The sequence below is a fragment of the Jaculus jaculus genome, chromosome 14 (genome assembly GCF_020740685.1).
Source record: "Jaculus jaculus isolate mJacJac1 chromosome 14, mJacJac1.mat.Y.cur, whole genome shotgun sequence".
Lineage (NCBI taxonomy): Eukaryota > Metazoa > Chordata > Mammalia > Rodentia > Dipodidae > Jaculus > Jaculus jaculus.
The window spans coordinates 16490946-16516081 of record NC_059115.1 but is presented as its reverse complement, the minus strand read 5'-3'; the positions used below and the strand labels follow the sequence as shown (position 1 = coordinate 16516081).

The 25136-nt window shown below is 45.7% G+C and overlaps 1 non-coding gene and 1 pseudogene across 1 annotated transcript; one reads left to right on the top strand and one right to left on the bottom strand.

The window, feature by feature from the left end:
- The first annotated feature begins 13259 nt into the window (after window positions 1-13259).
- On the top strand, window positions 13260-14947 carry LOC123454822 (annotated as a pseudogene).
- Window positions 14948-18519: 3572 nt separating this feature from the next.
- LOC123454983 lies at window positions 18520-18696 on the bottom strand. Its single transcript, XR_006633619.1, has one exon. It is a non-coding gene; the product is annotated as a small nucleolar RNA SNORA81 (small nucleolar RNA).
- Window positions 18697-25136: the final 6440 nt, after the last annotated feature.

Sequence of the window (25136 nt, the reverse complement as noted above, 5' to 3'; positions counted from 1 at the left end):
TATTAGAAATCGAGCATGGTGGCACACACCTTTAATGCCACCTTGGGCATCTGGCATTTACACTCGGGAGGTCCAGGTGGGAGGTTCACTTTGAGTTCAAAGCCAGTCTGAGACTACATAGCGAATTACATGTAAGCCTGGACTAAAGGGAGAACCTGCCTTGAGAAACCAAAAAACAAACAAAACATTGGGCTAAGCATGGTGACTTCTGCCTTTGATCTCAGCACTCAGCAAGACAGAAGTAGGAGAATCCCTGTGAGTTTGAGGCCATCTTAGAACTAACTACAGAATGAGGTTCAGGGTCAGCCTGGGCTAGAATGAGAGACTACCTGAAAGATAGAAATTAAAAAAAAAAAAAAGAAAAAAGTAAAAGAAAAAAGTCAACTAGGTAGATGGCTGTGCGGGCAAAAGTTCCCTCTTGTGTCTGTCCTCACTGCGGGACCCGCCCCCATGGTCACACTCAGGCCTCTTCAGAGCCCCAGGAAAGGGCTTGTGAAACTTCCTCTCCCCTGAGCTGTGTGCTCACTCTCAGACCACAGAAATGGCAGGAAGCCCCCATCTTGGCTGTCCCCTCCCCCACTGGCTTTAGGGACAAACCCAGTATGTCCTTCCCCTCTCACAAGACTCCCCCATCTTGTCCTAGTCAATCAGGAACTTAGCCACGTTGCTGATGGTAACATCAGGACACAGTGGTGACGCTCAGAGGAAGAGAAAAATAGGTCATGCTCCTAACTTCTCAGGCCAGTCATCTCCAACAGACTCCGCAACAGCCAATAGGAGAGATAAAGAGATGTGATTGATAGGCTGATAGATACATTCATACATAGATGAGAGGCAGACACAGAAGATGCAGGAGACGGGCTGGAGAGATTGCTTAGTGGTTAAGGTGCTTCCCCGCAAAGCCTAACCATCGGGGTTCAATTCTCCAGTACCCACATAAAGCCAGATGTACAAAGTGGCTCATGTGTCTAGAGGATGAATAACAAGGTATTTTTATTTACTTGCAAGCAGAAAGACGAAGAAGAGGAGAGCGGGCACACTAGAGCCTTTACTCACCGCAAACAAACTCTAGACGCATCTTTGTGCACCTTTGTGCACCTGGGGAATCGAACCTGGGTCATTAGGCCTCACAGGCAGGCGCCTTGACTGCTGAGCCATCTTGCCAGCCCTTATGCTGATCTTTTTGCTTATACCCATCCTGCAGTACAGCGTCACATGGCTTCATCGGGTTGCAAAAGAAATTGGATCATGTGACAGATAAATTCAGAGTGTTTTGCTATTACAACCGTAGGGATTAGATACACAGAATGAGGCTGAAGCCTCCCCATGTCTGGACTGCAGGTCACTGAGCTAACTGCCAGGATGCTGGAAAGAGCTATGCAGCTGCTGGGGGGGAAGAAAAGTCATCAACCGGCTTTGTGTTTGTTTGTGCTGTTTCTCGAGGTAGGGTCTCACTCTAGCCCAGGCTGACCTGGAATTCACTATGTAGTCTCAGAGCGGCCTCGAACTCACTGTGATCCTCCTGCCTCTGCTTCCCAACTACTGGGATTAAACGTGTGCGCCACCAAGCTTGGCTTATTACCAGTGGTCTTAACCAGCAGTGGACCTGGCAAGCTCTATGGCTGGTCAGCCAAGCCAAATATACCAACTGGTGCAAAGACGGCAAGTCTGTTGTGGAGGAAAGCAGCTGCTCTCTGAGTGAGCTGGAGGCCTGCTCCATGCCTGGTGCATGTGTCTAGAGTTCATTTGCAGTGGCGTGCCCATTTTCTATCTGTGTATATCTGCCCTTTTCTCTCCCGCTCATAAATAAACAAAAATAATTTAGCCATCATGGGGGCACACACCTTTAATCCCAGCACTTGGGAGGCAGAGATAGGAGGATCATTGTGAGTTTGAGACCACCCTGAGAATATATAGTGAATTCCAGGTCAGCCTGGGCTATAGCGAGACCCTACCTCAAAAAACAATTTTTTTTTTTTTAATTAAAAACAAGGGCTGGGGAGATGGTTCCACAGTTACAGGAGCTGCTTACAAAGCTTGCTAGCTCAGGTTCAATTCCCCAGTAGCCACATAAGGCCAGATGCACAAAATGGCAAATGTGCCTCAAGTTCATTTGCAGTAAAAAGAGGCTCTGGCAGCCCACATTCTTTCTCTCTCAAATAAACAAAAATACTTCTTGCCCATTGTGGTAGCACGCCTTTAATCCCAGCACTGGGGAGGCAGAAATAGGAGGATTGCTGTGAGTTCAACACCATCTTGAGACCACATTGTGAATTCCAGGTCAGCCTGAGTGAGACCCTACCTAGAAAACTCCCCTCAATTTTTTAAAAAATAAATTTAATTAATTAACTAATTTGGTTTTACGAGAATCACAAGGTGGCACATGCATCTGGAGTTCATTTGCAGTGGCTAGAGGCCCTGGCACACCTATTCTCTCTCTCTCTGTCTGCCTTTTCCCCTCTCTTGCTCTCTCAAATAAATAAATAAATAAAATTTAAAAAATTTTTGTTTATTTATTATTTTAAAAATATTTTATTTTTTATTATTATTTGAGAGAGGGAGAAAGAGGCATATATATATATGTATTTATATATGTATATGTATATATATATAGAGAGAGAGAGAGAAGGGGGAGGGAGAGAGAGAGGGGGGAGAGAGAGAGAGAGAGGGAGGGAGGAAGGGAGCGGGGGGGGGGAGGGGGAGACGGTGAGCAAACACACACTAGGGCCTCTAGCCACTGCAAATGAACCCCAGACACATGCACCATTTTGTGTATCTGGTTTACTTGGGTACTGGGGAGTTGAACCTGGGTTCTTGGCTTTGTAGGCAAGCACCTTAACTTCTAAGCCATCCCTCTAGGCCCCACCATGGGTTTATTTTTATTTATTTATTCTTTTTTTGAGTTTATTTTTTAAAATTTTATTTGTTTGCAAGCAGACAGACAGAGAAAAAAAGAGAGAAAAGAGAGACAGAGAGAGAGAGAATGGGCACTCCAGGGCCTCCAGCCACTGCAAATGAACTCCAGACACATGTGCCCCTTGGGCATCTGGCGTATGTGGATCTTGGGGAATTGAACCTAGTTCCTTTGGCTTCGCAGGCAAACACCTTAACTGTTAAGCCATCTCTCCAGTTTAGTTCTTAAAATTTAATTCAATTTAACTTTTTGTTTGTTTTTCAAGGTACTGTCTTACTCTAGCTCAGGCTGACCTGGAATTCACTATGTAGTCTAAGGGTGGCTTCAAACTCATGTCAATCCTCCTATCTCTGCTTCTTGAGTGCTGGGTTTCAATAGTGTGGCCCATCATGCCTGGCTTCAGTTTTTCTTTTCTTCTTTTTTTTTTTAAGGGAATATTTTTATTTATTTTTAAATTTTTTTGTTTAATTTTATTTATTTGAGAGCAACAGACACAGAAAGAGGCAGATAGAGAGAGACAGAGAATGGGCGTACCAGGGCCTCCAGCCACTGAAAACGAACTCCAATGCATGTGCTCGCTTGTGCATCTGGCTAATGTGGGTCGTGGGGAATTGAGCCTCAAACTGGGGTCCTTAGGCCTCACAGGCAAGCGCTTAACCACTAAGCCATCTCTCCAGGCCATCAATCAGTCTTTTATTTTGATGTCATGATCTTTTCCTGCTATTATGATGGTCTTGTGTAGGTAGTGTCAGGCACTGTGAGGTCATGGATATTCAGGCTGTTTTGTGTCTGGAGGAGCACATTGTTAGGAGTCCTATCCTTCCTTTGGCTCTTACATTCTTTCTGTGACTAGGTAATTTCTTTTAAAGTTTTTTTTTTTTTTTTAACTATTTACTTATTTATTTGCGAGAAGAAAGACACACGAAGAGAGAGAGAGAGACAGAGAGAGAAAATGGGCATGCCAGGGCCTCCAGCCATTGCAAACAAGCTCCAGACGCATACACCCCCTTGTGCATCTCATTTATGTGGGTCCTGGGGAATTGAACCGAGGTCCTTTGGCTTTGCAGGCAAATGCCTTAACTGCTAAGCCATCTCTCTAGCCCAGCCTAGATAATTTAGTGAGCCCTGTCTTACAAAGTAAGGCTGGGTCAATGTGTGTCATGTGGTGACACAATCTGTAATTTTAGAATTTGGGAGGCAGAAACAGGAGAATCAGGAGTTCAAGGCCATCTTTAGCTACATAAGGAGTTGGGGGCAGCCTGTATTATGAGACCTTGTCTCATCAAACAATAACTAAAATTGGGCTGGAGAGATAGCTCAAGGTTTAAGGCATTTGCCTGTGAAGCCTAAGGACCCAGGTTGGATTCCCCAGGACCACAAGGTGGTGCAGTGGTTAGTACAAAACACACCCTGTACTGGAGGGTGCGGGCGCAGAGTGAATAGGTCAGATCCCTGTTCCCTGTTGCCCTTCCTAGTTTCCTGGTCCTGGTAGATGCCCCTGTGGCTGGCTTGGGGTTGCTTGGACCCTGGGAGCTTGCTATGGAAGCAGGCCCCTTGCCCCACCTTCCTGATCGAAGTGCCTCTAGGTCCCCAATTCCCTGATACCCTGAGGCAGAAGGTAGGGAGACCTGAGGAGATAACCTACTCCTCACACTTCAGCCAAGCCATAGCTGAATCCACAGAGGAATGGGGAAACAGCAAGAGTGCTCCTTTCGGGCTGGAGAGATGGCTTAGCGGTTAAGCGCTTGCCTGTGAAGCCTAAGGACCCCGGTTCAAGGCTCGCTTAGCCAGAACCCACGTTAGCCAGGTGCACAAGGGGGCGCACGCGTCTGGAGTTCGTTTGCAGTGGCTGGAGGCCCTGGCGCGCCCATTCTGTCTCTCTCTGCCTCTTTCTCTCTGTGTCTGTTGCTCTTAAATAAATAAAAATAAACAAAATATTAAAAAAAAAGAGTGCTCCTTTCATGCTGTTCCTGATAACCAATGCCAGGTGTAGGAGACAGGCCCTGAGGATACTCAACACCTACCAAAGCAGAGATCCAGAGGCTCCTAAGAGCTCCTCATTGAAGTAGACTTAAAATTGACCCACCACGGCTCAGGGAATTTTGCGGAAGAGAGGGCGGAAAGATTGTAAGAGCCACAGGTTGAGACATCATGCCCAGAGGCATTCCCTCCCCCCCCCCCCAAATAACTGACTACTGCTCCCACAACACATAAACTACAACCCCATGCAACCTTACTGAGGAGTGAACCCGACGGAATGGGGGCAGGGACGAGGGAGAAGACGGTACCAACACATGATGTATCCATACGAAACATCTTGTTAATAATAATAATAATAAACATTAAAAAAAAAAAAGGTAAGCCTTGGGTCCTTGATGGCCACTACCAAAAAAAAAAAAAAAAAAAAAAAAAAGTACAAAACAATGTCCAGGCTTGGTGGCATATGCCTTTAACCCCAGCACTTGGGAGGCAGAGGTAGGAGAATTGCAGTGAGTTTGAGTCCAGCCTGAGACAACATAGTGAATTCCAGGTCAGCCTGAGCTCGTAAAACCAAAAATCAGGGCTGGAAGGATGGCTTAGTTGTTAAGGCACTTGCATGCAAAGCCAAAGGACCCAGGTTTGATACCCTAGGACCCACATAAACAAGATGCACAAGGGTGGCACATGTATTGGAGTTCATTTGCAGTGGCTGGAGGCCCTGGTGCACCCATTCTCATTCTCTCTCTCTCTCTGCCTCTTTCTCTCTTTCTCTGAAATAAATAAAAAATAAAATCAGCTGGGAATGGTGGAACATGCCTTTAGTCCCAGTACTTGGGAGGCAGAGGTAGGAGGATCACTGTGAGTTCAAGGACATTCTGAGACTACATAGTGAATTCCAGGTCAGCCTGGGCTACAGTGAAACCCTACCTTGAAAAGCACAAAGTACCCCCCACAAAAAAATTCATGTGTTAAAAGAAAGAAAAACCAAAAAAAAACAAACAAATAAGGAAGGAAGGAAAGAAGGAGGAAGGGAGGGAGAGAAGAAAGGAAGGAAGGGAGATGGAAATTGAGTAAGGAAATTTAGAAGCCTTGCCCCAAAGTTTCGCCCTGTACTGCATAGTCTTTTGTGCTGACACTGAAGTTTTTGTATTGTTTCAAGGCCACCCTCTATTGTGAACCACTTTATGCTGTTTAATTATTAAAATATATATATATATATATATATATATATATATATATATGTATATATATTGAGAGAGAGAGAGAGAGAGAGAGAGAGAATTAGCTCACCAAGGCCTCAGTCACTGAAATCAAACTCCAGACACCTATGCCACCTTGTGCAGCTGGCTTAAGTGGGTCCTGGGGAATTGAACCTGGGTCCTTTGACTTTGCAAAGTGTCTTAACCAGTAATTCATTTCTCCAGCCATTTATATATATATAATTTGTGTGTGTGTGGCTTTGAACTCATGGCGATCCTTCTACCTCTGCCTCCCAAGTGCTGTTTTTTTAAAATTTATTTTTTATTAACAACTTCCATGATTTTTAATGACATTTATTTACTTGCAAACACAGAGAGAGGTAGAGGTGGGAGTGGGGACAGAGAGAAAGTGGGCAGGCTAGGGCCCCCAGCCCTACAAATAAACTGCAGATGCATGCGCCATTCTGCATCTGGCTTTATGTGGGTACTGGGGAATCGAACCTGGGTTGTTAGGCTTTGCAGGCAGTGCCTTAACTGCTGAGCCATCTCTCCAGCCGCTATGCTTCTTTTTATATCTGCCCACGAGTTAACTTTTTTTTTAATTTTTTTTTTTTTTTTTTTTTTTGCCTATGGCATACTCAGGGTCTCTGGCATTAGGCTGGGTCTCAGCTCTGAGCACAGTCCAAGACAAGGTGCAAAAACTCCCGGCTCTCAGAGCTCAGGGTCCAGGCTTTGAAAGAGATTCCCATAGACCCACGCTGGTGTGAAAACACACTGATTGTCCACTCAGTCTCTGGTGCAGGTTCGGTGAGCCTGAGCTTTCAGAGGGAAGGGAGGAGAGGCGGGAACGTAACTCAGGGTATCACGCTTTCTAGCCAGAGGGCGGATGTAGGATTGCTTCTCAGCACTGCAAAACAAACAAGCCAACAAATGAACGAAACAGCGACAATTAAATGAACCCGATGCCAAACCTTCCCTAAGTCTTACACTCTGAAGACCTTAGACCTTACTTAGTCTCTGCCCTTGAGCATCAAATCCGGGCTCACTTTGTGGGCCAGCTGGTTCCGGAGGCAGTAGATGAAGGGGTTCAGCAGGGGCGACCCCGTGGCGTGGCAGAAGGCCACCCCCTGGTCGAGGCTCACCGAGCCCGTCTGCGGGGGGGCCGGGATGCAGCAGCTGCGAGCAGCCGGTGCGGAGGCCTCGCTGCTGTGCGCACGCTGCCCTCGCCCGGCTCCAGCAAGGGGCCGGGGTGCCGTGGCTGTCGCGGAAGAAGTGACTGATGACGTCCGGGCCGCAGAAGGGGAGCGAGGACGTGCAGGTGCGCAGCCCACGACGGCCCGGAGGCTAGAGGTCCGGCCGGCCGCGCCGGGGACGCGCACACTCGGGCGTCGTGCGAGCCGGGTAGCGCAGAGGCCCGCAGATGGCCAGGTGGTGGTCGATGGACGCCATGGCCAGCAGCAGGGTCTCCACGGTGCCCAGGATGAAGTAGACGGCCATCTGCACGAGGCACCCGGAGCGGGAGATGACCCCACTGGCGGTGAGCAGGTGGAGCTGTAGTCCGCGCCCTTGGCGACCCACCCCCCGGAGCACGGAGACCAGCACGGAAGAGCGGTTGGCAGCAGGGCTGGGCGCACCAGCCCCCATATGCCCAGGCTGCGGGGAGCCAGGCCGCTCGTGCGCCCTGGTGCATCGCCTGGCCCCTCGGATGTTCTGTCGCTTTTCAGTAAGGCCGCGATGGAAGCAGGGTCCGTCCCACCGAGTCGTGGAGACGAAAAGCACGACTTTTTAGAACGCGCATGACTTTGTGTCATTACCTGAGCGCAACGATGAACCAGCGCGGGCGCCGCATGGTGGCACACTCCCCTAACCCAGCCTCGGGGAGGGGAAGCAGGGTTAGAATCCCAGGACTTGCGAGGCAGAGGTAGGAGGCTCACTGTGAGCTGGAGCCCAGCCTGGGACTGCAGAGTGAGACCCTACCTCAAGGAAAAACAAACAAAAAAACAACAAAAGCGCCATGGTGGCGCACGCCTTTAATTCCAGCATTTGGGAGGCAGAGGTAGGAGGATCGCCGTGAGTTCGAGGCCACCCTGAGACTCCATAGTGAATTCCAGGCCAGCCTGGGCTAGAGTGAGACCCTACCTCAAAAAACCACAACAAAAACAAAAACAATGGGGTGGAGAGATGGCTTGGTGGCTAAGGCGTTTGCCTGCAAAGCCAAAGGACCACGTTTCGATTCTCCAGGACCCACATAACCCAGATGCACAAGGGGGCACATGCGTCCGGAGTTCGTTTGCAGTGGCTGGAGGCCCTGGCGCACCCATTCTCTCTCCCTCTTTCTGCCTTTTTCTCTCTCTCAAATAAATAAATAAATTTAAAAAATGAATAAGACAAAAAAAAAATAGTATTTCCTGGGGCTGGAGAGATGGCTTAGTGGTTAAGGTGCATGCCTGTGAAGCCTAAGGACCCAGGTTTGATTCTCCAGGTCCCATGTAAGCCAGATGCACATGCTGGTGCATGCGTCTGGGGTTCATTTGCAGTGGCTAGACGCCCTGACACGGCCATTCTCACTCACTCCTCCCTCCCCCCCGTTTCTAGTAAATAAATAAAAATAAATCTTTAACTAAAAAAAAGAAAAGTATTTTCTTTAGTTAGAAGATATTTTGTTTCCTGTTCCCCCAAGGTACTTGTTAGATACTGCGTACAAGCTTTGATAATCCACTTGGGGATTTTCCTTAAAAATTTTTATTTTTACCCGGCACCACGCCTTTAATCCCAGCACTTGGGAGGCAGAGATAAAAGGATCACCGTGAGTTCGAGGTCACCCTGAGACTCCATTGTGAATTCCAGGTCAGCCTAGGCTAGAGTGAGACCCTACCTTGAAAAACCACAAAAAAAAAAATTAACTTTTTTAGTTTTCGGGATAAGATTTCAAGGGGGGATTATAAGTATGTCCCATCACACCACACTCAGTTTATGCAGTGTTGGAGATGGAACCCAAGGCTTGGTGCCTACTAGGCAAGCACTCTACTGAGTTACATCCCTAGCCCCTAAGCTAAAATCATATATGTATAAAATTAATTAATTAATTATATTCATATTTTTATATTATATATTTATATGTATATAAATATATATTTATATTTAAATATATATATTTAATTAATTACTTTGCTTTTTGGTTTTTCAAGGTAGGGTTTTGCTCTAGTTCAGACTGACCTGGAATTTACTATGTAGTCTCAGGCTGGCTCGAACTCACAACAATCCTCCTGCTCTGCCTCCTGAGTGCTGGGATTAAAGGCGTGCACCACCACGTCCAGCTTTATATACATACATATATAAAACGTTAAACATTATATTATATTAAATAATATAAGTATATATTTTTTGAGATAAAGTCTTACTCTAGTCCGGGCTTAGGGTGGCCTTGAACTCATGGTGATCCTCCTACCTCTGCCTCCCAAATGCTGGGATTAAAGGCATGCTCCACCATGCCCAAATAATATTTTTATATATATACATATATATATATACATACATACATATATATATACATACATACATACATACACATATATATATATATAATTTATTTGAGAGTGAGAGACAGGCAGAGAGGAAGGGAGGAAGAGAATGGGCATGCCAGGGTCTCCAGGCACTGCAAACAAACTCCAGATGCATGTGTCACCTTGTGCATTTGGCTTACATGGGTCCTGGGGAATGGAATCTGGGTTGTTTGGCTTTGCAGGCATGTGCCTTAACTGCTAAGCCATCTCTCTAGCCCCTTTAAGCTAAAATTTTAATATACATATCATCACAACTTATCAGTAAATGATATTTAAATGAGTTACCAGTTCTCTGAAGAGTAATAAGGGGCTGGAGAGGTGGCTTAGCAGTTAAGACACTTGCTTGCAAAGCCAAAGTACCTAGGTTTGAATCCCCAATACCTATGTAAGCCAGATGCACTAGGTCGTACATGTGTCTGGAGTTCATTTGCTGTGGCTAGAGGCCCTGGTGTGCCCATTCTCTCTCGTTGTCTGCCTGTCTCAAATAAATAAATAAAGCCAAAATTTGAAAAAGAAAGTTTGAACCGGGCATGGTGGTGCATGCCTTTAATCCCAATATTTGGGAGGCAGAGGTAGGAGGATCGCCATGAGTTCAAGGTCACCCTGAGACTACATAGTGAATTCTAGGTAAGCCTGGGCTAGAGAGAGACCCTACTTCAAAAACATTATTTTAAAAATAAAGAGTAATGCCGGGCGTGGTGGCGCACGCCTTTAATCCCAGCACTCAGGAGGCAGAGGTAGGAGGATTGCCATAAGTTCAAGGCCACCCTGAGATGACAGAGTTAATTCCAGGTCAGCCTGGACCAGAGTGAGACCCTACCTTGAAAAACCAAAAAAAAAAAAAAAAGAGTAAGGGCTGGAGAGATGGCTTAGCAGTTAAGCGCTTGCCTGTGAAGCCTAAGGACCCCGGTTCGAGGCTCGGTTCCCCAGGTCCCACGTTAGCCAGATGCACAAGGGGGCGCACGCGTCTGGAGTTCGTTTGCAGAGGCTGGAAGCCCTGGCGCGCCCATTCTCTCTCTCTCCCTCTATCTGGCTTTCTCTCTGTGTCTGTCACTCTCAAATAAATAAATTTAAAAAAAAATAAAAATAAAGAGTAATATAAGTAAATGATGAACTGAGGCAATGAATCTTTGGATGGATGAGAATTAATGAGAGAAGTGCAAAGTGCAGGAACCGGGAGGAGGAGGACCACTCCTACCGTCCCATTCCCTTCACGTAAACACAAGAACACAGAATGAAGGGCGCACGCCTTTCATCCCAGCGCTCAGGCTTGGTAGTAAAGCCTGACGGCCCAGGTTCAATTCCCCAGTACTCACAGAAAGCCAGATGAACAAAGTAGGGCAGTTGTCGGGAGTTTGCAGTGGAAGGAGGCAACTGTGTGTCCGTACTCTCTTTCTCTGTCTGTCTGCCTCTTTCTCACACACACTCTCAAATAAATATGTAAAAAATATTAAAATACTAATTTAATAAGACCCTGTGTGGTAACAGATGCTTTGAAGGGTGTTTCTCAATCCTTTTGTTGTTGTTGTTTGGTTTTTTCTAGGTGCAATCTCACTCTAGCCTAGGGTGCCTGGAATTCACTATGTCGTCTCAGGGTGGCCTTGAGCTCAAGGCATTCCTCCTACCTCTGCCTCTTGAGTGCTGGAATTAAAGGTGTGCACCACCATGTCCGGCTACTTCCCAATTCCTTTTTACAAAGCCACCCAAATCCGAATTTGAACTCTGGTACTGCCTCCAAAGCATGTGACCGTGTGGCTTGCCCTGTCTGAGCCTCAGCTCTTTCCCCTCTAAGGTGAGAATAACACCTATTCAGTCTTTTCCATCAATATGCTCAGACATCCTAACAAAACCTCGAGTATGGAATATTTTATATTACAGCATGTGTTGCAAACATGAGAATTATTTAAAGGATTGCATTCCCCCTGTGAATTGATGAATTTCCTTCCCACGGGTTCTATCCAGGTAAAGATTTGCCATTTAGGTCTGAAGTTCATGGTTTGCTGTGAGCCTGGCCTATAGGTAACCAGCTGCCTTCCTCACCTCTTCAGACTCTGAGGGTGCTTTCACTGTTTCTTCTCCAATAAGGCTATTCTAATCCCATTAGAAAGAGGAAGAGGTCCCCCAGCTCGTTCTACCTCGCCCCCTCCTTCTCCCGGAGACAGGGTCTCTCTAGCCCGAGCTGACTCGCAACTCTCTCTGTAGCTACAGGCTGGCCTCACGCTCATAGTCAGTCTCCCAAGTGCTGGGATTAAAGGTGGGTAACAGCATACCTGGCTCCATTTCATCTTCTTCATCTTTAATGATTTCTTGTTCTGCAGCCCCCAGCTCTCCAGTAAATGGTCCAGATGACACTTAGAAAACAGGGGACGAGGACTGGGTGCGGTGACGCACGCCGACAGACCCAGCACTTTGGAAGCAGAGGTAGGAAGTCCAAGACAAGCCAGATCTGTATTTCAAGAGGTGCTTTCAAAAAATATAATTAAGGGCTGGAGAGATGGCTTAGCGGTTAAGGCCCTCGCCTGCCAAGCCTAAGAATACATGTTTGGGCTGGGAATGGTGGTGCACGCCTTTAATCCCAGCACTGGGGAGGCTGAGGCAGGAGGATTGCTGTGAGTTCAAGGTCAGCCTGAGACTACATAGTGAATTTCAGGTCAGCCTGGGCTAGAGTGACACCTTATCTTGAAAAACAAAATACAAAAAACAAACAAATAAAGCATGTTTGAATCTCCAGGTCCCACATAAGCCAGATGCAAAAATTAACAACAAAAGATGCAAGTGTGCAATGCTGCACATACACACCAGAGGGCGCATGTGTCTGGAGTGCATTCACAGGGCCTGAAAGGCCCCGCATACCCATTCTCTCTCTCTCTCCCTCTGCTTTTTCTCTCTCTCAAAAATAAAATAATTAGGGGCTGGAGGGATGGCTTAGCGGTTAAGGCATTTGCCTGCCAAGCCAAAGGACCTCGGTTTGATTCCCCAGGACCCACATAAGCCAGATGCACAAGGGGGCGCACGTGTCTGGAGTTCCTTTGCAGTGGCTGGAGGCCCTGACGCGCCCATTCTCTCTCTCTCTCTCTGTCAGTCCAAGTGACATGGATCAGGAGTCCCCAGAAAAGAAAAGAGACAGAAACACAGATAGACCCTGTAAGGAAAGAGGGTGAAGCCGGGCGTGGTGGCGCATGCATTTAAATCTAGAATTTGGGAGGCAGAGGTAGGAGGGTATCCTTGAGTTCGAGGCCACCCTGAGACTACATAGTGAATTCCAGGTCAGCCTGGGCTAGAGTGAGACCCTACCTCAGAAAACCAAAACCCAACCAAAACAAACAACAAAAAAAAAAAAAGAAAAGAGAAACAGAAAAAGAAGGGCACCGGCGGTGGCGAGGGTGGGCGGTCCAGAGGCCTCTGCGGCAGCTGGTGGCGCAGGTGGCTCTCGCGGACGCGGGCAGAGGCGGCCAGCCCGCCCCCGGCCCCCGCGGCCCCCGCAGCCCCGAGGCATCGGTCCCCGGCCCGATCCTGGGCTTCCATCCGCCCCCGCACCTCTAGGTCCCCAGCCGAGCGCACCCCCTTCTGGCGTCAGGGCCCCAGGCTTCGCCCCGGGGAAAGATGACTCGCGATTTCAAACCTGGAGAGCTCATCTTTGCCAAGATGAAAGGTTACCCTCATTGGCCGGCTCGGGTAGATGAAGTTCCCGATGGAGCTGTAAAGCCACCTACAAACAAACTACCCACATTCTTTTGGGGAACTCATGAAACTGCCTTTTTTTTTTTTTTTTTTTAAGGACCAAGGGATATATATTTCCATACTCAGAGGATAAGGAGAAGTATGGCAAACCAAATAAACGAAAAGGATTTAATGAAGGTTTATGGGAGATTAGATAACAATCCAAAAGTGAAATTTTCAAGTCAGCAGACATCAACTAAACAATCAAATGCATCATCTGATGTTGAAGTGGAAGAAAAAGAAACTAATGTTTCAAAGGAAGATACTGATCATGAAGAAAAAGCCAGCAATGAAGATGTGACAAAAAGCTATTGACATAACCACTCCAAAAGCTGCCCCACGAGGAGGAAAGAGAAAGGCAGGAAAACAAGTAGAAACTGAGGAGGCAGGAGTAGTAACAGCAGCAGCAGCATCTGTTAATCTGAAAGTGAGTCCTAAAGGAGGGTGACCTGCAGCTACTGAGGTCAAGATTCCTAGCCAAGAGGCAGACGTAAAAGAGTAAAATAAGTACCATTTACATCAACAAGGAGGGTCTAATGGGAGGGGGTAACTCATAGATGAGCCTAAACAATGGTACCAAACTGCCTGTATTTGATGAAAAGAAAACTAATAAATCAAATTTAAAAAAAAGAAAACTAAAAAAAAAAAAAGAGTAAAATAGCCCTGCCCTTCAGAGAGTGACATGGTTGCTGATGAAGATAAAAGTAAGAAAAAGGGGCAAGAGGAAAAACAACCTAAAAAGCAACTTCAAAAGGAAGAGGAAGGCCAAAAGGAAGAGGATAAGCCAAGAAAAGAACCAGATAAAAAAGAGGGGAAGAAAGAAGTTGAATCAAAAAGAAACTTACCTAAAACTGGGGTTGCATCAACTTCTGATTCTGAAGAGGAAGGAGATGATCAAGAAGGTGAAAAGAAGAGGAAGGGCAGGGCTGGAGAGATGCTTAGCGGTTAAGCGCTAGCCTGTGAAGCCCAGGGACCGGGGTTTGAGGCTCGATTCTCCAGGACCCACGTTAGCCGGATGCACAAGGGGGCGCACGCGTCTGGAGTTTTGTTTGCAGTGGCTGGAGGCCCTGGCGCGCCCATTCTCTCTCTGTCTCTGTCTCTATCTGCCTTTCTCACTCTGTCACTCTCAAATAAATAAATAAATAAAAATAAAAAAGTAAAAAAAGAAGAGGAAGGGTGGAAGAAACTTTCAGACTGCTTACAGGAGGAATATGTGAAAGGGCAGCATGAAAAAAAGCAGCAGATCGAGGGCTGGAGAGATGGCTTAGCAGTTAAGCGCTTGCCTGTGAAGCCTAAGAACCCCGGTTCGAGGCTCGGTTCCCCAGGTCCCACGTTAGTCAGATGCACAAGGGGGCGCACGCGTCTGGAGTTCGTTTGCAGATGCTGGAAGCCCTGGCGCGCCCATTCTCTCTCTCTCCCCCTCTATCTGTCTTTCTCTCTGTGTCTGTCACTCTCAAATAAATAAATAAAATTTAAAAAAAAAAAATTTTTTTTAAAAAGCAGCAGATCGAAAACGCAAGCAGGAGGAACAAATGGAGACAGAACACCAAACAACATGTAATCTGCAGTAATAAAAAATATATCTCATTTTGGGCTCAAAGCATTAATCCAGTTACTGAAAAGAGAATACAAGCCGGGCGTGGTGGCGCACGCCTTTAATCCCAGCATTTGGGAGGCAGAGGTAGGAGGATCGCCGTGAGTTTGAGGCCACCCTGAGACTCCATAGTGAATTCCAGGTCAGCCTGGGCTAGAGTAAGACCCTACCTCGAAAAAGCAAAAAAAAAAAAGAAAAGAGAATACAAGTGGAGCAAACAAGAGATGAAGCTATTGAGACAGACTCATTGGATTGAATTTCCACTTACCCCCTTGATGGAAGAATGTTCCAGATTCTAAATTGAGGGCTTCACTATTAATGGCATTATTACTGTGTTATGATTGTTAACAGTATTTCCTGTAAGGTATACACTACATATTAAGGTCGGCCATCATTCCTGTTACTTTTTTTTAACCAAGCTTAAAACGAAGCTTTGTGTTTGAACGTTATAACACGCATAGATGCAGACGGTGGTTGTACATTATTTAATTTAGAAATAAGAAAATTAATTTTGTTTTGAAGCTAGACATTAAACTGGAATAGCTATTACACCCTTAAGAGTGGGACAGCTGTGTCCTTCCCTTGACATTCCTTTGTTGTTTAATTCTTTAGAATCTTTTTTTGTTGTTGTTGTTGTTTTTTGTTTTTTGAGGTAGAGTCTCACTCTAGTCCAGGGTGACCTGGAATTCACTATGGAGTCTCAGGGTGGCCTCGAACTCATGGCAATCCTCCTACCTCTGCCTCCCGAGTGCTGGGATTAAAGGCATGCGCCACCGTGCCCGGTTTAATTGTTTTTTTTTTTTTTTTTTTAATCCTGAGAAAGTAAACAGTAGACTTGTTAAGTTAAAAAAAATGCAACTGTAACGAAAATTTTAAAATAAAGTTTTTTAAAAAAAAGAAAAAGAAAAAAGGTGGCTGAGAACAAAGGGGAGTAGAGAAGGAAGCGCAGTTGGGGATAAACAGGCACAGTGAGAGAGGTTGAGAGAGCTAAGACCGAGGGAAGAAGCAGGACAAAGACTGAGAATGCAGGAAAAAGAAGATGCAAGGAGACAAAGAAAGAGATCAGAAAGACCACAAATGAGGAGAGAGCCAGCTTGGCGGGCGGTGCAGCATGCCTTTATTCCCAGCACTGGGGAGGCAGAGGTAGGACGATCAATTCCAGGTCAGTCTGGGCTAGAGTGAGACCCTACCTTGAAAAAAATAAGTTATCAAAAAAAAAAAAAAAAAAAAAAGAGGAGAGAGACAAAAGCAGGTCCTTGAGCCCCTTGCTGAGAGAGGAGTTGCCTTGCTCTGGGGTGTGGTGGGTGGGGGGGAAGCAGACACCCCAATGTGAAGGTGGGAGACATTTTTCCATTTTAATTCTCCAGTGCCTCAAGCCTCAGGGACCCAGAAAATTTGTAAAACTTTTAATCATCCTTAAGGGACTAATTAATTCATCTTCCTTCAAATATCACTCCTGGGAACCTGTTTAGGCATTCATGATTTGTGGAGAGTCCCTTCCTTCCTCCCTTCCTTTTTTTCTTCCTTCCTTCTTCCCTCCCTCTCTCTCCTTCCTTCTCTCTCCTTTCTTTCCTTCCTTTCTTTGTTTAGCTTCCCCAAGAATAGACTGTTCACAGGCTCCATTCAGAGAAGAGATAGAGCAAGGGCAAGGCTACCAGGGTGGATGCAAGGTGGTAAGAAGCCTGGGCATGAGGGCTTGTGATTAAGCCAAGCCTTGGGTTGAAGAGATTGCACAGTGGTTAGTGTGTTTGCCTGCAAAGTCTAAGGATCCAGGTTCAATTCCCCAGTATACACATAAAGCCGGATGCACAAGATGGCACATACGTATGGAGTTCGTTTGCAGTGGCTAGAGGCCCTGGCATGCCCATTTTCTCTCTGTCTTGTTTTCTCTCTCAAATAAATAAATGAAATGTCCTTTTTTTCATTTAAAAATTGCAACATTTGGCCAGGTGTGGTGGTGCACGTCTTTAATCCCAGCACTCAGGAGGCAGAGGTAGGATTATTGAGAGTTGGAGGCCACCCTGAGACTTCACAGTGCATTCCAGGTCAGCCTGGGCTGAGCAAGACCCTACCTGGAAAAGAAAAAGAAAAAGAAAAAAAGCAACATTTATTTCATGCTACACTCCTGTGTTTTCATAAATAAATTTAAGCATTGTGGTACACTTTTAATAAAGATAACAAGTAAATTTCATGTAACTTTATTTTTTCAAGTATTTTATTTATTTATTTAATTATTTGAGAGAAACAGACAGGTAAGAGAGGGAATGGGCGCACCAGGACCTGTAGCGACTGCGAACAAACTCCAGATTCATCTGCTACCTTGTGCATTTGGCTTACATGGGTACTGGGGAATCAAATCTGGGTCCTTAAGGCTTTCCAGGCAAGTGCCTTAACCACTAGGCCTTCTATCTAGTCCTCATCTAATTTTAAGCACTAATTAAATACTTTATTGAATAAACACAATGCCAAACAAATGCATTCAAATGCTTAAAAAAAAAAAAAAATCAGCTGGGTGTGGTGTCTCATGCCTTTAATCCCAGCACTTATGAGGCAGAGGTAGGAGGATTGCTGTGAGTTAGAGGCCACCCTGAGACTACACAGGTCAGCCTGGCCCAGAGTGAAACCTTACCTCGAAAAAAAAAAAAAAATCAATAAGGCCCTTCTATTTAGGATAATGAGAAATACAATAAAGTCATATATGCCAATTTAACATAATTGGCTGACTTTATACAGCACTTATATTCCCAAGTGTAGTATTAAATGATAGAGAATGTCTGATACAACCATTTCTACCGAACTAGGAAATAAATTTCTAAGAAAGAAAGGTTTTACAGACCCCATCTTTTGTACCCACCCCAACAGTCTGACTCTCAAGAGGAGAAAGCCAATGCCATTCCTCACAGGAGCACAGGACTGTGATCCGTTATGAGCTTTGGGACAAGGTTCAGATATTCCCAAAGAAGCACAGTGCACGTTGCGATTGCCTGTCCAGCCACAGTGAGCAGCGCATTCCGCACTCTCTCCCCAGGAATTAGATGAGGTCAGCCACAGCCACGCGCATTTCCTCCCCTGTCCTATTGTAGAAAGGCTCAGCGTCATGAAGAGTCCTCTTGTCTTTAGTAACAAAGTTTATAGCCACGCCTTTCCTCCCAAAACGACCCCTTCAGCCAATCTGATTGCTTTTTTTTTTTTTTTTTTTTTGAGGTAGGCTCTCACTCTAGCTCAGGCTGACTTGGAATGCACTATGTATTCTCAGGGTGACCTTGAACTCACTGCCTCTCAAGTGCTGGGATTAAAGGCGTGTGCCACCACACCCGGCTTCTCCTCCTCTTCCTCCTTCTGTCTTTTTCTTCTGGGGGGTGGGCAGAGAGACATGCATTTTCTCAGTGAGCCAATCTACCTTTTATTGAGAAAAATCACAGCCCGTGTAATAGTCAATGTCCCATATAAGTCACAAAGTGTGTCCAACTTCCACTCCATTGTATGTCAAAGAAAAGTCCAATTTAATGTCCAATTTTTCATTACATTCATTCTGTTTCTGTATAAATACAATATTGCACCAAATCTTAAGACACAGGACGCTGGACATTAAGAAAGAAGTCCCCCCCCAGTCCTTGGGACCTGGCGCAGTCAGTGTTCTTCCTGTGTGTACCCTGCCAGCACTATTACAAAAACCACCCAGCAAGGTGGCACCTGAATCAAACCACCGCACCCATAAACTTAGGTGTTCTGAATGCTAGGTTCCCAGCTGATGGAGATTTGGGAATTAACGCCTCCTGGAGGCGGTGTATTGTTGGGGGCGGGCTTATGGGTGTTACAGCCAGTTTCCCCTTGCCAGTGTTTGGTACAGTCTCCTGTTGCTATTGTCCGCCTTATGTTGGCCAGGGGGTGATGTCCATCCTCTGCTCATGCCATCGCTTTCCCTGCCATCATGGAGCTTCCCCTTGAGTCTGTAAGCCAAAGTAAACTCTCCCTTTTTTTTCTCCCAAAGCTGCTCTTGGCCGGGTGATTTCTGTAAGCAATGAGAACCTGATTGTAACACGTGGGTTCTGGGAAATTAAACAAGGCTTTCAAGGGAAATGCCTTAACTGCTAAGCCATCTCTCCAGCCCATCGTCAGTAGTTTAAAATACATCTTGAGGGCTGGAGAGACGGTTTAGCGGTTAAGCGCTCGCCTGTGAAGCCTAAGGACCCCGGTTCGAGGCTCGGTTCCCCAGGTCCCACGTTAGCCAGATGCACAAGGGGGCACACTCATCTGGAGTTCGTTTGCAGAGGCTGGAAGCCCTGGCGCGCCCATTCTCTCTCTCTCTCCCTCTATCTGTCTTTCTCTCTGTCTCTGTCGCTCTCAAATAAATAAATAAAATATTTAAAAATTAAAAAATACATCTTGAAAGCAGATCCCATTCACAATATATTTGAAAGGAAAGAGTATTTGTGAATTTAAGACTCTAATATAGATGAAAGCGGTGACATTCTTAGCACTAAAATAGATAAGCAAGCTGCTTGTGGTGGCACATGCTTTTAATCCCAGCACTTGGGAGGTAGAGGTAGGAGGATCACTATGAGTTCGAGACTACCCTGAGATTACATAGTGAAATCCAGGTCAGCTTGAACTAGATAGAGTGAGACCCTACCTGGGGGGAGGCGGGGGAAAGCCTACCGGGCATGATGGCAGAGGTAGGAGAATCGCTGTGAGTTCAAGGCCACCCTAAGACTAAATAATGAATCCTAGGTCAGCCTGGGCTAAAGCAAGACCCTACCTTGAAAAACAACATAAAACAAAAAAAAAAATATGCTGGTGCTGGAGAGATGGTCTGATGGTCAGGGTTTTACTCCTCAGTTATCCACGTAAGCCAGAAGTATAAAGTAACACATGCATCTGGAGTTTGTCTGCGGTGGCAAGAGACCCTAGCATGCCCATTCTCTCTCTTTCTCTCAAAAAAAAAAAAAAAAAAAAGGTAAGCCCGGCGTGGTGGCACATGCCTTTAATCCCAGCACTTGGGAGGCAGAGGTAGGAGGACCTCCGTGAGTTCGAGGCCACCCTGAGACTCCATAGTGAATTCCAGGTCAGCCTGGGCTAGAATGAGACTCTGCCTTGAAAAACAAAAAACAAAACAAAAATTTCAAAAAGACAAAATTGCAGACCAATATCTCTAGTGAATACATGTAAAAATTCTTGGCAAAGTACTTGCAAGTTAAATTCAAGAATACATCAAAAAGATCATTCCTGGGGCTGGAGATATGGCTTAGTGGTTAAGACATTTTTGCCTGCAAAGCTAAAGGACCCTGGTTCAATTCCCCAGGACCCACGTAAGCCAGATGCAGAAGGGGTCACATGTGACTAGAGTTTGTTTGCAATGGCCAGAGGCCCTGGTGTGCCCATTCTCTTTCTCAAATAAATAAATAGAAATTTTAGAAAAGCAAACAAAAAAATCATTCCCCACAATCAAGTAGACTTCATTTCCAAGACGCAGAGGTGACATATGTAAATCAGCAAAGGTAATTAGTCACATAAATGGACTCAAGGACAGAAGCACGATTATCTCAATGGATACAAAAGTCCTCTGACAAAATCTAACATCCCTTTATGATAAAAATCCCTGAACTCTGGGCTAGAGAGATAGCTTAGTGGTTAAGGCACTTGCCTGCGAAACCTAAAGACTCATGTTAGACTTTCCAGGTCCCATGTAAACCAGATGCACAGTGACACAAGCGTGCAAGCTTGCACATGTGCACGCGGAGGTGCATGTGCCTGGAGTTCGATAGCAGTGGCTGAGGCCCTGGTTCATCAATTTTCTCTCTCTCACATTAAAAAACAACAGGGCTGGAGAGATGGCTTAGTGGTTAAGCGCTTGCCTGTGAAGCCTAAGGACCCCGGTTCAAGGCTCGGTTCCCCAGGTCCCACGTTAGCCAGATGCACAAGGGGGCACACGCGTCTGGAGTTCGTTTGCAGAGGCTGGAGGCCCTGGCGCGCCCATTCTCTCTCTCTCCCTTTATCTGTCTTTCTCTCTGTGTCTGTCACTCTCAAATAAATAAATAATTAAAAAAAAAAAAAAAGAAATGGTAAAAAAAAAACAACAAACACCAAACCTGGCGTGGTGGCACACGCCTTTCATCCCAGCACTCGGGAGGCAGAGGTAGGAGGATCGCCATGAGTTTGAGGCCACCCTGAGACTACAGAGTTAATTCCAGGTCAGCCTAGGCCAGAGTGAGACTTCAAAAAACCAACCAAACAAACAAAAAAAAAAATTGGAATAGAATGAACCTGTATGTTCAACATTATATTCAATGGTGAAAAATATATAAAGTACTTCCTCAAAAATCAGGAACCAGACCAGGGTGTCAACTTTCAATATTATTAGTCAGCATAGTTCTGGAAGACTTAGGTAAGCAATAAGCTAAGAGAAGGTAGCAACAGTTATACTAAAAGGAAAGGAAGAAGTCCAATCACTCCTATTTGCAGATGATGTGATTCTATGCACAAGAGACCCCAGAGACGCCCCCAGAGTGCTGGGGAGATAGATGCACTAGTGTGACTGAACACCAGAACCCAGGTAAGGTCAAAACCTGTAGCGCTGGTGTCTGGGATCCCAGCATGCCTCTGGCAAGAAGGGAGGTGGAGACAGAATTGCCTAGGAGCTCACAGGCCAGCTAGGCTGAACACAGTGTGAACAGCATGAACAAGAGACTACCTCAAACAAGGCGGGAAAAACAAGGACCCACTCTGAAGCTGTTCTCTGCCCTCCACATGCAGATTGTGACAGGCAAATGCCCGCACAAATGCCTGCACAAATGCCCACACAAATGCCCGCACACAAACACAAATGAACACGCATGTGTGCGCACACACATGCCATTAAAAAAATGGTTGACTTTTCTCAGTTGCCATAAAATAATAATATTTGAGCTCAAGAGATGGCTTAGCAGTTAAGGTTCTTGCCTGGGAAGCCTAAGGACCATGTTTGACTCTCCAGATCCCACTTAAGCTGATGCACAAAGGTGAGGCAAGTGCAAGGTCACACATGCCCACTAGGTGGCACAAACGTCTGGAGTTTGATTTCAGAGGCTGAGGCTCTGGCTCACCAATTCTCTCTCTCTAAAAAAAAATATTATATTCCTAGCTGGGCGTGGTGGTGCACGCCTTTAATCTCAGCACTTGGGAGGCAGAGGTTAAGAGGATTGCTGTGAGTTTGAGGCCAGCCTGAGATTATCGAGTGAATTCCACATCAGCCTGAGCTAGAGTGAGACCCTACCTTGAAAAGTGCCTCCCCCCAATTCCTACTGAGGCAGAAATTTGACTTGGTGGCATTAGTAGGAAAGATAATCATCTATATTGTTACTATTTAAAGATAAATAATAATAAATCTTGGGCTGAAGAAATATGTTAGTGGTTAAGGCGTTTGCCTGCAAAGCCAAAGGATCCCAGTTTGATTCCCCAGTACCCAAGTAGGCCCGATACACAAGGTGGTGCATATGTCTGGAGTTCATTTGCAGTGGCTGAAGGCCGTGGCATGTCTGTTCTCTATATGCCTTTCTCTCTCTCAAATATATAAATAATAAAATAAAATTAAATTAAAAAATAATAAATCTGATGAAAGTTAATCAGAGTCTCTAAGAATTTTAGGGCCTGGAGAGATGGCTCAGTAGGTAAAGCATTGACTGAGTAAGTGTGAGGCCCTGAGTTCAGATCCTGAGAACTCACGTAAAGCTGCACGCAATAGCAGGCGTCTGTAATCCCAACTCACCACAGCAACGTGGGCCACCCATTAGGCTGGATGCCAAGTGGCTCAAGCACAGTGTTTGTTTAAAAATTGGAGTTAGGAAGCCGGGCGTGGTGGCGCATGCCTTTAATTCCAGCACTTGGGAGACAGAGGTAAGAGAATCGCCATGAGTTCGAGGCCACCTGAGACTTCATAGTGAATTCCAGGTCAGCCTGGGCTAGAGTGAGACCCTACCTCGAAAAATAAAAAACAAACAAACAAACAAAAAAATTGGAGTTAGGGCTGGACAGATGGCTTAAGTGGTTAAGGTGCTTTTAAGGTGCTTTCCTGAAAAGCCAAAGGACCAAGTTTCGATCCCGAGGGTCCCTGTAAGCCAGATGCACAAGAGGACACATTGTCTGGAGTTCATTTATGGGGGCTGGATGCACTTGTGCACCCCTTCTCTCTCATACCTGCCTATTCCTCTCCCCCTCAAATAAATAAAAATAAAATTAAAAAAAACTGGAGGGGTCTGGAGAGATGGCTTAGCATTTCAGGTGTTTGCCTGCAAAGCCTAAGGCCCCAGGTTCAATTTTCCAGTACCCATGTAAGCCAGCTGCACAAGAAGGTGCATGTATCTGGAGTTCATTTACAGTGGCTAGAAGTCCTGGTGTGCCCATTCTCTCTGCCTTCCTTTCTGTCACAAAATAAATAAACAAGTAAATGAATGAATGAATGAATGCATAAATAAATAAATAAACAAATAAATAAAAGGGCTGGAGAGATGGCTTAGCAGTTAAGGTGCTTCCTGAGAAGCCTTTGTACTCAGGTTCAACTCTCCAGATCCCATGTTAGCCAGCTGCACAAAGGTGAGTCAAGCGCAAGGTCGCACATGCCCACTACGTATGGGCGCAAGCATCTGGAGTTCAATGTTAGTGGGGCTGACTGGGCATGGTGGCACACACCTTTGATACCATAACTGGGGAGGCAGAGACAGGAACATCATCTTCCCATAAATTCAAGGTGCCAGCCCAGAGCTACAGAGATTCAAGTCAGGCTGGGCTAGAGTGAGACCCTGCACCTCCAAAAATATTGGGGGCTGGCTTACTGCTCCAGCCAAAGTACTGGAGTTTGATTCTAAGTCATCACGTAAAAAGCTGGATGTTGCAGAGGACCTTTTTTTTTTGTTTATTTTAATTAATTTATTTGAGAGTGACAGTGAGAGAGAGAGAGAAAGAGGCAGATAGAGAGAATGGGCGCTCCAGGGCCTCCAGCCACTGCAAACGAACTCCAGACGCATGTGCCCCCTTGTGCATCTGGCTAACTAACGTGGGTCCTGGGGAATTGAACCTTGAACTGGGGTCCTTAGGCTTCATAGGCAAGCACTTAATTGCTAAGCCATCTCTCCAGGCCTTTTTTTTTTTTTTTTTTTTTGAGGTAGGGTCTCACTCTAGCTCAGGCTAATCTGGAATTCACTATGGAGTCTCAGGGTGGCCTTGAACTCACAGCAATCCTCCTACCTCTGCCTCCAGAGTGCTGGGATTAAAAGCGTGAGTCATCATGACTGGTTTTTATGTTTTTGTTTTATTCACGCCCAGCTTTTTTTCTTATTTAATTTTTTTTATTAACAACCTCCATGATTATGAAAAATATCCCATGGTAATACCCTCCCTCCCCACACTTTCCCCTTTGAAACTCCATTCCCCCCATCTCAATCAGTCTCTCTTTTATTTTGATGTCATGATCTTTTCCTCCTATTATGATGGTCTTGTGTAGGTAGTGTCAGGCACTGTGAGGTCATGGATATCCAGGCCACTTTGTGTCTGGAGGAGCATGTTGTAAGGAGTCCTACCCTTCCTTTGGCTCTTACATTCTTTCTGCCACCTCTTCCGCAATAGACCCTGAGCCTTGGAAGGTGTGATAGAGATATTGCAGTGCTGAGCACTCCTGTCACTTCTTCCTAGCACCATGGTGCCTTCTGAGTCACCCCAAGGTCACTGCCATCTGAAAAGAGAACATTCTTTACCAAAAGTGAGAGTAGCATTAATATAAGCATATGAACATTAAGAGAAGTGCTTACTGGGCAGTTTGATGAGCATAGTATATACATTTAGCCAGACAGCAGTTTTTATGCTTTTGTTTTATTCACACCCAGCTTTTTTTAAAAAAAAAAAATTTATGGGTTGGAGAGATGGCTTAGCAGTTAAGGCGCATGTCTATGGAACCTAAAGACCCAGGTTCGATTCTCTAGGTTCCACATAAGCCAGATGCACATGGTGGCATATGCATTTGGAGTTCATTTCCAGTGGCTAGAGGCCCTGGTGTGCCCATTCATTCTCTCTCTCTCTCTCTCTAGTAAATAAATAAATAAAAATAAAAAATCTTTAAAAAATGTCTTATTTAGCCAGGCATGGTGGCGCACACCTTTAATTGCAGCATTTGGAAGGCAGAAGTAGGAGAATCACTG